Source organism: Solanum verrucosum, unplaced genomic scaffold, assembly GCF_900185275.1.
Source record: "Solanum verrucosum unplaced genomic scaffold, falcon-dt-bn FXZP01000157.1, whole genome shotgun sequence".
Lineage (NCBI taxonomy): Eukaryota > Viridiplantae > Streptophyta > Magnoliopsida > Solanales > Solanaceae > Solanum > Solanum verrucosum.
The window spans coordinates 1,275,367-1,287,634 of record NW_026020185.1 but is presented as its reverse complement, the minus strand read 5'-3'; the positions used below and the strand labels follow the sequence as shown (position 1 = coordinate 1,287,634).

General features: G+C 33.3%; 1 protein-coding gene across 4 annotated transcripts in view; it reads left to right on the top strand.

The window, feature by feature from the left end:
* Nucleotides 1-12,268, top strand: part of LOC125829366 (E3 ubiquitin ligase BIG BROTHER-related) — an 882,037-nt gene that overhangs the window by 109,361 nt on the left and 760,408 nt on the right. The window lies entirely within an intron of this gene.

Sequence of the window (12,268 nt, the reverse complement as noted above, 5' to 3'; positions counted from 1 at the left end):
ATTAATTACATAACATCACATTCAATTCATAGCCTTCAATCAATATCCAACACAAACTAGGGTTAGAATTAGGAAAAGAAGGGGAAACACGGGTCTCATGGGGAATTCTTCAAGAAACCACCAATACAACATAAATTCATCCATAATTGTTCATATAACATCAATCAAAGTCAGTTTATAACATCAATTTCACTTTAGAAAGAAGACCCATGTTTTTTGGATTGAAACCTAGAAATTGGAGATTTTGAAATTCATCTTGAAGGGGCCTCTTGGGGAAAGGAATCCTAAGAGTGATAAACAACCATACCTTATTGACGAATTAACCACAAAAATTTGAGTTGAAACCTTGGAGAGTTGGTCTTGTTCATGAAGCTCCAATCTTCTTCAGTGGAGTTCTTTAGGAGAGAGGGAGAGTAGAGAGAAGGAGGAACTTTAGGTTTAGATCTTTGGGGTTTTGTGTTTGAGTGATAAAATTGAGGTAAATTGACTTAAAAATCATTATATACACGTCCCCTAAAGTACCCTAAATACCCCTCACTTAGTTGGACTCTTTAATGAAGTAAAAATCAATTTCTGAATTTCTGCATTTTCATCACGGAACAAATCCGCGACGCAGAACAAGTCCATGATGAGGAGCTGTTCCCTGAAGATATTTGGAATTAAATTTCAAGACAGTATAATCCGCGACACGGCCGTGTCGCGAATAAACTTTTTTCTCTTTGGGAGAGCTAGTCCGTGACACGGAGCTATTCCCACCAAGTGCAATTTGAAAGCTGCCTTATCAGCTTTCTTGGCCAAGGTTGGGGTCCTCCTCGGGGTCCCTTAGGGTGTCCCCGAGGAGTCGTATTTAAACATTTTGACCATATAAACATATATTTATCTGATTTAAACCTTTTTACAAGATTATACCATCATATGACACTCCTAAACCTGCACAAAACCTAAGGACACACTAGAACACATTCTTCTCTAGTTTCCGGATGTCGTGGTCGTTTCTTGACGTTTAGACTTTTACTCTTCCAAACCAAGTCAATTGCATTAATTTAGGTTTAGAAACATCATTTTAACTATTTTTAAGTCATTATTCACAAGGTGAGGATCTAACTTAAGTCATAGAATTTCTGGGGTGTTACAATAGTTTAAAACTCTTAGTGCACAATTGAACATTGCATGAGTAGATTGAACCTCGTGTGCATTCATGTTGAGTCTCAAGTAGCACTATTTGCAAACATCCCTATTGGCCTAATTGATATGGTGTTTTACTTGAGGACAAGCAAAAGTTTATGTTGGGGGTGTTGATGATTTGGGGATTTCGACTCATTTAGGTCTTATTATTCAATGATTTAGTGTCCTCAGTACCTATTTTATGCTCATAAAAGATGTTAAAATGTTGATATGCAGTAATGAATGCTAAAGAGTAAGGCAAGGACATTACAAGGCAAATAGGAGCGAAAAATCTGAAAAAAGTTGAAGGAAAGAAAATCTGGTACTCACCAAAGACACTCGGCGAGCAGACAAGCTATTCGGCGACACTCCGAAGAGATCGACAATAACGATCTGGCTCACCAAAAGTTAGAGAAAGATTTGATGAAAAAGCCACACCAGAAAGGCGAGAAGAGAAGCAACTCGATGCATCTTCTAACTAGTCGTCAAACCCAACTTACTTCATTGAGTTAACTGCGTGCTGAAATTCTGGAAACGTATAAATGCAATTTTTAAAAGAAAATAAGTAGTTCACACATTGTTTACTTATAGGTTTTCGAGTTTTTACATTCTAGAACATTGTATTTACATTTTTGAGTAAAGATTTAGAGATTGTGAGATTTTTAGCATAAAATTACGCATTTGGGAATCGCAGATCGTTAGCAAATCAGATGGAAAACTTCGTTGGTGTTGACATCCCTTTGCGAGGGCGCAATGTCGCAGTGACTGAAAAATTAATAATTAATCAATTTTAAAAGAAGAGTTAAAAGAATTTTAAAATGGGTAAAAGGGAGTCACCGCCTATTTTAAAAAATATAGGAAACCAATTAATTAATTAACTTTAAAAAATATCTACGAAACCAATAGATTCTAGGTAAGGGGTTCAAGTTAATCCGAAGGGAAGGTGTTAGGCATCCTTTGAAATTCACAGCTGTGGGTTCCGACTGAATTCATTTTTTCAAATTGAGGAGGAGATAAAAACAAATATACAAGTATAATAAAACATGTGATATACACAAACAATAGAATAAAACAATAATGTAAGAAACGACCTAATGTTTACCTAACATCGATATATACAAGATAATGAATAAAGAATATATCGACCTTCATTCGAATATCTACAATGGGAAGAAACTCCGTGTACCTGTAAAGACACTCAGTAAAAGTGTTAGTAATGAATAAATATGTATAAATCAAATAATAACTTAAAAATAAAAACCCGTCTTATTAACATGCGAGGCCTTGGAAATCGATGGTAATTTCTTCATCGACCATTTTTAAGATACAAAAATATGAACTTAAACTAAATTTCAGTCTTTTAACATTGGGGAGGCCTCAAAACTCGATGCAGAAAATTTTTCAATGGCCAATTTAACTTCTAACGTATTCAATAATATCCCAATAAAATAAAATAGTCCAAAACAACATTACTTTAACAATTACCAAAATGAGTAAATTACAGGAAAATATTATTAAATACTGACTCAAACAAAGCAATTAAGACTAGCGCAGTAATAAAAATAAATAAAATATATATGTAAAAGAAGATGAAACAAATAAATATTAATAACAATCAAAACCTAACAACATAAAATAATAAGAAAGGAGATCAATCAACTTTATCCTAAACACCAATGCCAAAATAGTGAGAGAAAATCATTTATGCATAAGTATTAATTCACAATACAATAAATAATGATTAAAAAATAACAAACAATACTCAAAATAGAACAAATTTGCAGGAAACACAAATAATGAAATATGAGTAATGTAACAAAAGAACTAAACAAGGAAACAAATTCAAATTACAATGGAAAAACTAACAATAACAAAGAAAATAAAAATTAATGGAAACAAACACAAACACCATAAATTCATAACAATCTTAAACAAAACATAATTTATAAGGAAACAAAGACACAAATATTAATAAAACAAAGTAAAATCAACGAGATGCAACCCAATAATGTGAAAATAATAACAATTAATATCAAAACAAGAACAAAACAGTGATGACATACGGGTTACCGAAGTATTAATTTCTGCTAAGATTTGGAAGCTTTCAGGCGTAGTCTTATTTAAGTCTCTCGGTGCAAGATCTGGTGGTTTGTGGTTATTCCGTTGGTGGATTTGAAGCTTGTTGGTACCAGTGATAGAGCTCGTGGGTCGCTAGTTGAGAGTGGAAGAAGACTGGTTGGCCGGAGAAAAATGGGAAAAACTAAAGGAGATTTTGGGTGGTTTCTAATGGAGTTTGTGGTTTGGGGTTGTCTGTTGCTGCTGATAGCAGCAAGAAGGAGAAGGTACAATGATTGGGGTTTCGTTTTGATTTTGGGTGGAACTTTGGCTTTGTTTCAGAGTTGTGTAAGCTTACTCCGGCGGTAAGCTTCGCTAGAGAAGACAAGGGAGACGCTGGTGTGTTTTGGCTGGTTGTTAATCGATTTGTTTGGACAGTGAAAGATCGGGGAAAGAGGGAGCAACGGTGTGTCTTTGTTTGCTGGAGAAAATGGAAGAAAACAAACAGGGGTTTTTGGTGGTGGACTCCAGACTCAGTTGGATCTCCGGCTACTTGCCGGAGAAATAATAAACAATAAAGAATTTCTTAAACACTAAAAAAAATGAAAATTACCCCTAGAATCTTATCCACCACCCCTTGATGAACAAGCTATTCTTTAAATAGGAAACTGAAAACCACCAATAGTACAACACCACTATCTTAAAATCGTGGGCTAAAACCACCGGTTAATACAATATCTGTGTATGAAATATTATCCATATCAGAATGAATTTCTTGACTGTGCAAAATATCAAAAATAAATAATAACAAATGTAATAGATAAAATGAATATGAAAAAAGTAATACCGTAACCAATGACATGTAAAAAATGCAATTTAACAGAAATAATGATTTTATAAAAATGAACAAATATTTGTACGATTCAACCGATTGTTAAAAAATAATATAAACAAAATTAATTCGATAAAAATCTTAATACTTTGAGAATGAGGATAATTATCGATAAATTGCATTAAAATATGGCAAAATATGTATTTTGAACTATTTTAAAAAGAAAATACTTAAAAAGTATTAACTTTAGAAATACCAGATCAAATTTGATGTCAACAACTTGCCCCTTTATTTGATTAGGATCGATGAAAAATTTTGAACAACACTCTCCATTAATGGGCTGAAAATAACAAACAAAAGGCAAAGATTGATGATAAACTGAACAACATTTACATACCTAATTCGATGTTACTTTCAAAATTGCACAATGAAGGTAGTGTACCTCTTTGAAAGGAGGATGATGTGAATAACGTGTCATTTTGAACGAGGTGACGACTTAACTTGTCTTCTGAAAGTCAGACGACCCCATTTGAAATTAACGTGTCACTTGAAGGGAGATGATGACCCAACCTGTCTCTTGAAAGGCAAATGACCCAATTTGAATATAACATGTCATTTTGAACGAGGTGACAACCCAACTTGTCTCTTTGAAAGGAGGACGAACCAATTTGAATATAACATGTCACTTTGAATGAGGTGACAACCCAACATGTCTCTTTGAAAGACGGACGACCCAACTTGAACCTAACGTGTCACTTGAAGGGAGATGACAACCCAACCTGTCTCTTGAAAAGCAGACGAGAACATAACATGTCATTTTGAACGAGGTGACAACCCAACTTATCTCTTTGAAAGGCGGATGACCCAATTTGAATTTGACATGTCACTTTTAACGAGGTGACAACCCAATGTGTCTCTTTGGAAGGCAGACGATCCAACTTGAATATAAAATGTCACTTTGAACGAGGTGACAACCTAACGTGTCTCTTTGAAAGGCGGACGACCCAACTTGAACTTAACGTGCCATTTGAAGGAGATGACAACCCAATCTTGAACTTAAAGTGTCACTTGAAGGGATGTGACAACCCAACGCGTCGATTGAAAGGCAGACAGCCTAATTTGAATTTAACTTGTCACTTTGAACGAAGTGACAACCCAACATGTCTCTTTGAAAGGTGGATGACCCAACTTGAACCTAACGTGCCATTTTAAGGGAGATGGAAATCCAATCTTAAACTTAATATGAATGGTGTATCACAACATCTGCAATAACAATGTTAGTACTAAATATAGCTTAAATGCAACATAAATTATGCAAACATGGCTTCATATAAATAAGGTATTAACCAATGCAACAATTCAAACTTAATAACATCATGAATAAAAAAAATATCAATTTGAAATGGAATAACAAAATAAAAAGTGTCGTATTGAACGACATGACAACCCAATTTAAAAAATAATCATTTTATTTGAGATAACAAATTAATTTTTTTTAAATGTCATTTTGAAAGGTAGGATGACCTAAATTTAAAAAATATGTCATTTTAAAGTGTATGACTACCCAAATTTAAGAAAATATCATTTTGAAGGGTATGCCGACCCTAATTTAGAAAATGCCATTTTGAAGGGTATGACGATCCAAAAATACAATTTTAACTATGAAACGGTCCACAAAGTTACTTTGGACAAGTATCAACAATGAAACGGTCCACAAAGTTGATTTGGACAAATATCAACATTGAAACGGTCCACAAAGTTGGTATGGACAAATATCAACAATGAAACGGTCCACAAAGTTGGTATGGACAAATATTGAAAAGTGGGTTTCAACCCATTTTTATTTTATGAACAATGAAACATATTTTAACTTGGTTAGCGCCAACAATATTATTGTACAAACCTTTCTCACAATTCTTTCTCTTTCAAGTGAGATTGACTTCGAGGTAATTCTTATGAATTCAAGTGGTACCTCAAATGTACTCAAGTAACGACAAGATTTGTCCATCTTAGTACAAACAAAGGTTTTGAACTAGACCTAAAATCATGTTTCAAGTGACCTCACTACAAAGAAAGTCTCAATTTGCACATATTTAAAGTATTTTAATTTGGGAACATTTGAAAAAGCACACTCGCACTCAGAAAAAATGTTCACACATGCAATTGTGATACCATAGGCTTAACCTTCATGTAAATCTCCACTAATGGAAGAACATTTGAACTAAAATCATGTAGGGCTTGTTAATGGCTTGTAATGTAGGCTTAGAGATGGGTATGATGGTCATTTGGGATAAAAGTGACTTAATCCTTTCTTGAGCATTGCACTGAATTTGTGTTTTCAACATTTGCTACGCTTTTAGCGTTTGATCCTCTTTGTTGTCCCTTCTCTTTTGTACTTTTTGACTTCTTGTAGAGCTTTGCTTGTCTAAGATTTTCCCCTTTCTCTTCATCTTTTAAAGTTTCTCCTGATTTTTTGGAGTGTTTGTTCTTCTTTTTGTTAAAATTTTGCTTGTTTGAACTTGTGGGGAATTTTCAACTCTTGTTTCTTTCTTTTGAAGTCATTTTTGTATTATTGACTTTCATGGACTTTGGTAACTTTTGTCTTTGACAAATTTAAACTTTGTATCTTCTTTTGTAACTTGCACGTCTTCAGTGCGCTCAAGAAAGTAAGGCAAAAGAGGGTTAGTGCGTATAAGCACTCAGAAAGGGTATAGGCTAAAATGTGGTTGTCCAAAGAAAAGACTTAAGGCTCAAAGTGGGACGTATTAAGGATTATTGTCATTTGGTAGGCTTTGATAGGCACAAACGGGTCAAAGAAAGCCTACAATCATTTTTCAAATCAAAAGTTACTCAGGATTTTGCCTCAACTACATTCAGGCCAAGTTCTAGATCAACAACACAACACCATTGAATTTAATTCAAAACTCACCACACAATGCCAATGAAACAATGAATCTGGTTTTGTTCTAATCTTGAATGTATGCAAGAAAATATTTTCAAGTGTAACAAAAGTTTTAATGAGAGGTATCAAAAGAATCTATGGTTTAACTAGAATTCAATCTTCTCTACTGTATAAATTATTTTTCACATGCACACTTGAATTGTGTTGGCACCAACCAAGAAAAGAATGATTTCAAAATATAAACATTTTGAAAGAATAAAAAATATGAAAAATCTTAGAGAATAAAGAATATTGAATCCTAGAAGGGCTACCTACGTATCACATTAATAAGAATCAGGTTTGCGTAGTTCGTTCAGATATGACATAAAACATTTTTGAGTAATAATTGAATTTTTTGAAAAAATAATTGAAATGAAAAGCCAAGGAGTCACATTAAAGGGCGGACAACCCACATTTAACAACAAATCTTTAATTTTTATTTAAAGAAAAGGTAACAAAAATAAAAAATTAACAAGTCACATTGAAAGGTGGACCACCCAAATTTAACAAAAAGTATTTTTTATTATTTGAAGAAAAAGTAACAAAAATGAAAGATGAATGAGTCACATTGAAGGGCGGACCACCCAAACTTTAAAAATGTCAAACAAAATAATGGAATGTACGATAAATAAAATCAAAGATATGCAATGAATATAACATTACATACAAAAAATTAATGAAGACGTACAAACCAACTTGGAGCGATGCTCCAATAAATTTGGTGTTAGAGTACAACCTTGGTGAAATTTTTGAGGGCATTCCTTAAAATTTTTGCCCCTGTTTCAGCTTTAACAACCTCCGGTATTCAATCTTGTAACAACTATCTCCACTATAAAATTTTTGGAGACCTCCTAACAAATTTTGCCCCAGTTTCTACTTTGAATTAATGAAAAACTTACGGGGAACATGACCGAGCCCTTATGGCGCCTACGTATCCCGTTGAAGCAGGAATTAGGTCAAACGTAGTTTCAACCAAATTGTGACTTAAATGAAGATTGGAAAGAGATTATGAATATTCTAAAACTAGGTGACCAAGAGTGGCTTTTGAAAGATCGGGAACCCAAGCGGACAACTTAGGCTGAAACTCACGACAATCATTGGACTCATGACAAACCAACAAATAGCTGATTATTCCGAAAAAGAATTGAGTATAAAAAAGCCCAACTGCATTTACGCAAAACCGTTCCTTAATATACTATATGCATGTCGGAAAATTCCATGAATGCAATTACAATATACATACAATTAAACAAATAATGAATAAACCACAAGTGAAATATACAAATAATCAACGAAATATACACAATAAAAGAAAAACCTTCTAAATTTGAAAAAATGAACTCATAATGGTTAGAGCCTCTTCTGCAGAGTCGTCATTCTGTTGACATCCCTTTGAGAGGGCACAACGTCGCGGTGACTCAAAAATTAATAATTAATCAATTTAGAAAAAGAGTTAAAAGAATTTTAAAGGGGTAAAATGGGTAAAAGGGAGTTGCCACCTAATTTTAGAAAAACTAAGAAACCAGTGAATTAATTAACTTAAAATAATGTCTACAAATCGAATAGATTCTAGGTAAGAGGTTCAAGTTAATCCGAAGGAAAGGTGTTAGGCATCCTTCGAAATTCACAACTGTGCATCCCATTTGAATTCATTTTTCAAATTGAGGAGGAGATAAAAAAAATATATACAAGTTTAATAAATATGTGATATACACAAGTAATTAAATAAAATAATAATGTAACAAACGGCCTAAGGTTTGCCTAACATCGATATGTACAAGATAATGAATAAATAATATAATTCGAACTTCATTCGAATATCTTCAATGGGAAGCAACTTCGTGTACCTGTAAAGACACTTAGTAAAAGTGTTAGTAATGAATAAATATGAATAAATCAAATAATAGCTTAAAAATAAAAACCCATCTTATTAACATGGAAGGCCTTGGAAATCGACGGTAATTTCTTCATCGGCCAATTTTAATATATAAAAATATTAAGTTAAACTAAATTTCTATCTTTAACATTGGAGAGGCCTCGAAAATCGACGGAGAGATTTTTTCATTGGCCAATTTAACTTATAACGTATTCGATAATATCCCAACAAAATAAAATAGTGCAAAACAACATAACTTTAACAATGACCAAAATGAGTAAATTATCAAAAAATATTACACAATACTGACTCAAACAAAGCAATTAAGGCTAGCGCAGTAATAAAAATAAATAAAATATATAAGTAAAAGAAGATGAAACAAAGAAATATTAATAGCAATCAAAACCTAACAATATAAAATAATAAGAAAGGAGATCAGTCTACTTTATCATAAACACTAAAGCCAAAATAGTGAGAGAAAATCATTTATGCATAAGTATTAATTCACAATACATTAAATAATGATAAAAAAAATAACAAACAATACTCAAAATAGAGCAAATCTGTAGGAAACACATATAAATAAATATGTGTAATGTAACAAAACAACTAAACAAGGAAACAAATTCAAATTACCATGGAAAAACTAACGATAACAATGAAAATAAAATTTAACAGAAACAAATATAAACACCATAAATCCATACCCATCTTAAACAAAACATAATTTATAAGGAAACAAACATACAAATATTAATAAAATAAAGTAAAATCAAAGAGAAGCAACCCAATAATGTGAAAATAACAACAATTAGTATCAAAAAAATAACAAAACAATGATGAAATACTGGTTACCGAAGTATTATTTTCTGGTAAGATTTTGGAAGCTTTCAGGCGTAGTCTGGTTGAAGTCTCTCGGCACAAGATCTGGTGGTTTGTGGTTATTTCGTCGATGGATTTGAAGCTTGTTGGTAGCACCGATAGAACTCGTGGGTTGCTCGTTGTACTTCACCTGACAAAACGAATAAAAAACGTGAAGGGGAGAGGAGAAGACAACTGGTTGGCTGAAGAAAAATGGGAAAAGCAAAAGGGGTTTTTGGGTGGCTTTTAATGGAATTTGTTGCTGATAGAAGCAAGAAGGAGAAGGTAAAATGGTTGGGGTTTTGTTTGGAGTTTGGGTGGAGTTTTGGCTTTGGTTCGGAGTTGTGTTAGCTTACTTCGACGCTAAGCTTCGTCGGAGAAGATGAAGGAGACACTGATGTGTTGTGGCTGGTTGTTACTCCGTTTTTTTGGATAGTGAGGGATCGGGGAAAAGGGGGAGCAATGGTGGTCTTTGTTTTCTTGAGAAGTTGGGAGAAAACAAACGGGGTTTTTTGGTGGTGGACTCACCGGCTTCCGGCGTAACTCCGACGACTTGCCGGAAAAATAATGAACAATAAAGAAATTTTTTAAACACTAAAAAATCTGAAAATTACCCCTAGAATCTTATCCACCACCCCTTAACTTAATAAACAAGCTATTCTTTAAATATGAAATTGAAAACCACCAATAATACAATACCACTATCTTAAAACCGTGGGCCAAAACTACCGGTTACTAAAATATCTGTGTATGAAATATTATCATAACATAATGAATTTTTGGACTGTGCAAAATATCAAAGATGAATAATAACAAATGTAATAGATAAAATGAATCTGAAAAAAAAATAATGAACGTAACCAATGACATGTAAAAAAGGCAATTTAACATAAATAATGATTTTATAAAAAATAAACAAATATTTGAATGTATTCAACCGACTATGACAAAATAATATAAACAAAATAAATCTGATAAAAATCCTATTACTTTGAGAATAAGGATAATTATCAACAAATTGCATTAAAAAATGGAAAAATATATATTTTGAACTAATTAAAAAATAAAATACTTAAAAAATATTAACTTTTGAAATATCAGACCAAAATTTCGTGTCAACAGTTGGTAATGATTTCTTGTGTTTTCTTTATGCTTGGCTAAAACCACTCTCCTTGGGGGTGTGATTATGTAGTTGAATGCATTAATTAGCTAATGGGTGTTTTTAGTTACTGATTTTATTGTTGTTTTGAAGTGGTTCAATCAATTGTTCATGCTTTAATTGAGAAATTGTAGTTGCAAATGCAATTCTAGCTTAATTCTCAATTCTTGCTTGATAAAGAGGTATTAGAGTCGGATTATTGATTGATAGTTGTATTGATCGCAACTTTAAGAATCTATCTTGAGAAAGTGGGTTTGATTGAGACTTTACAAATCCACCTTGAAAGAGTGGATTAATTAAGGATTTGGGTTGTTTGGTTGTGTTTCGCTCGTTGAGGTTCGAAAGAATCACTTGAAACGCAGTAGTTGATTGAGAAATGACTATTTCACTCAAAACCTAGTCTACCCACTGAGATTAAACACCTATAAGTAAATAGTAATCACCCATTACGCGAAATTAGCATTCAACTTATCACACTTCTAAGGTCCAATCTCTATTTGTTTTACTACCCGTGTTAGCTTTCGTAACTTTGTTACCTAAATCCCCCATTTGATATTAATTGTTTAAACCTTGTGATTTACTTTAATGTTGTGAAACCTATACTTCTACAAACGATCAGGACATAATTTTATTTCTTAATTGAATTCTCTATTGTATCACTCCCTGTGAGATCAACCCGAACTCTTAGTTAGGTTTATACTTGTTAGTGACCGCCTACTTAGAATAGGATGAAGTGTAGTTGAACCTTATCAGGCCGCATAAGGAGTAACAAAGGACAGGGTAGCACCCAGATCAAGTAAATCATAAACATCAAAATGAAAGACTTTCAATATACCAGTCACCACATACAGAGAACCCTCACGATCATGTCGAGTCTGAAGAGAATAAAATCTATTTATCTTTGGAGAACTCGAACCAGAACCACTAGGTTGAACTTGCCTACCATCCTTTCCCTTCGTAGCAAGAAAGGAGAAATCTCTCATCTTGCGAAAATTCTTTCCACAATTAAAGGAACCGCCCATACCAACCAAATATTTTCCATTATGCTTCATACCACACCTTGAGAAAGCGAGAATAGAATATCTATTTCCATTACCTACATGAGGCTTAGGGTTAGACACCCTATTTTTTTTTAACTTAGGAGTCGTAGCATTAGAAGAACCTTGACAGGAAAACTTGTGCCGAAATTGGTGAAGCCCATGTCCACCGGACCTAGAATGAGAGAAGTCACCATCATCGATCCTTACCATTTCCTTGAGCCTTTCCTCCTCAATTTGTTGGGCATGTATCATCAAATGAGAGATATACATCTCTTTAATCAATATGGCGGTACAACACTCTTTGACAACCAAGTCGGAAACTCCCGACACAAACTAACTC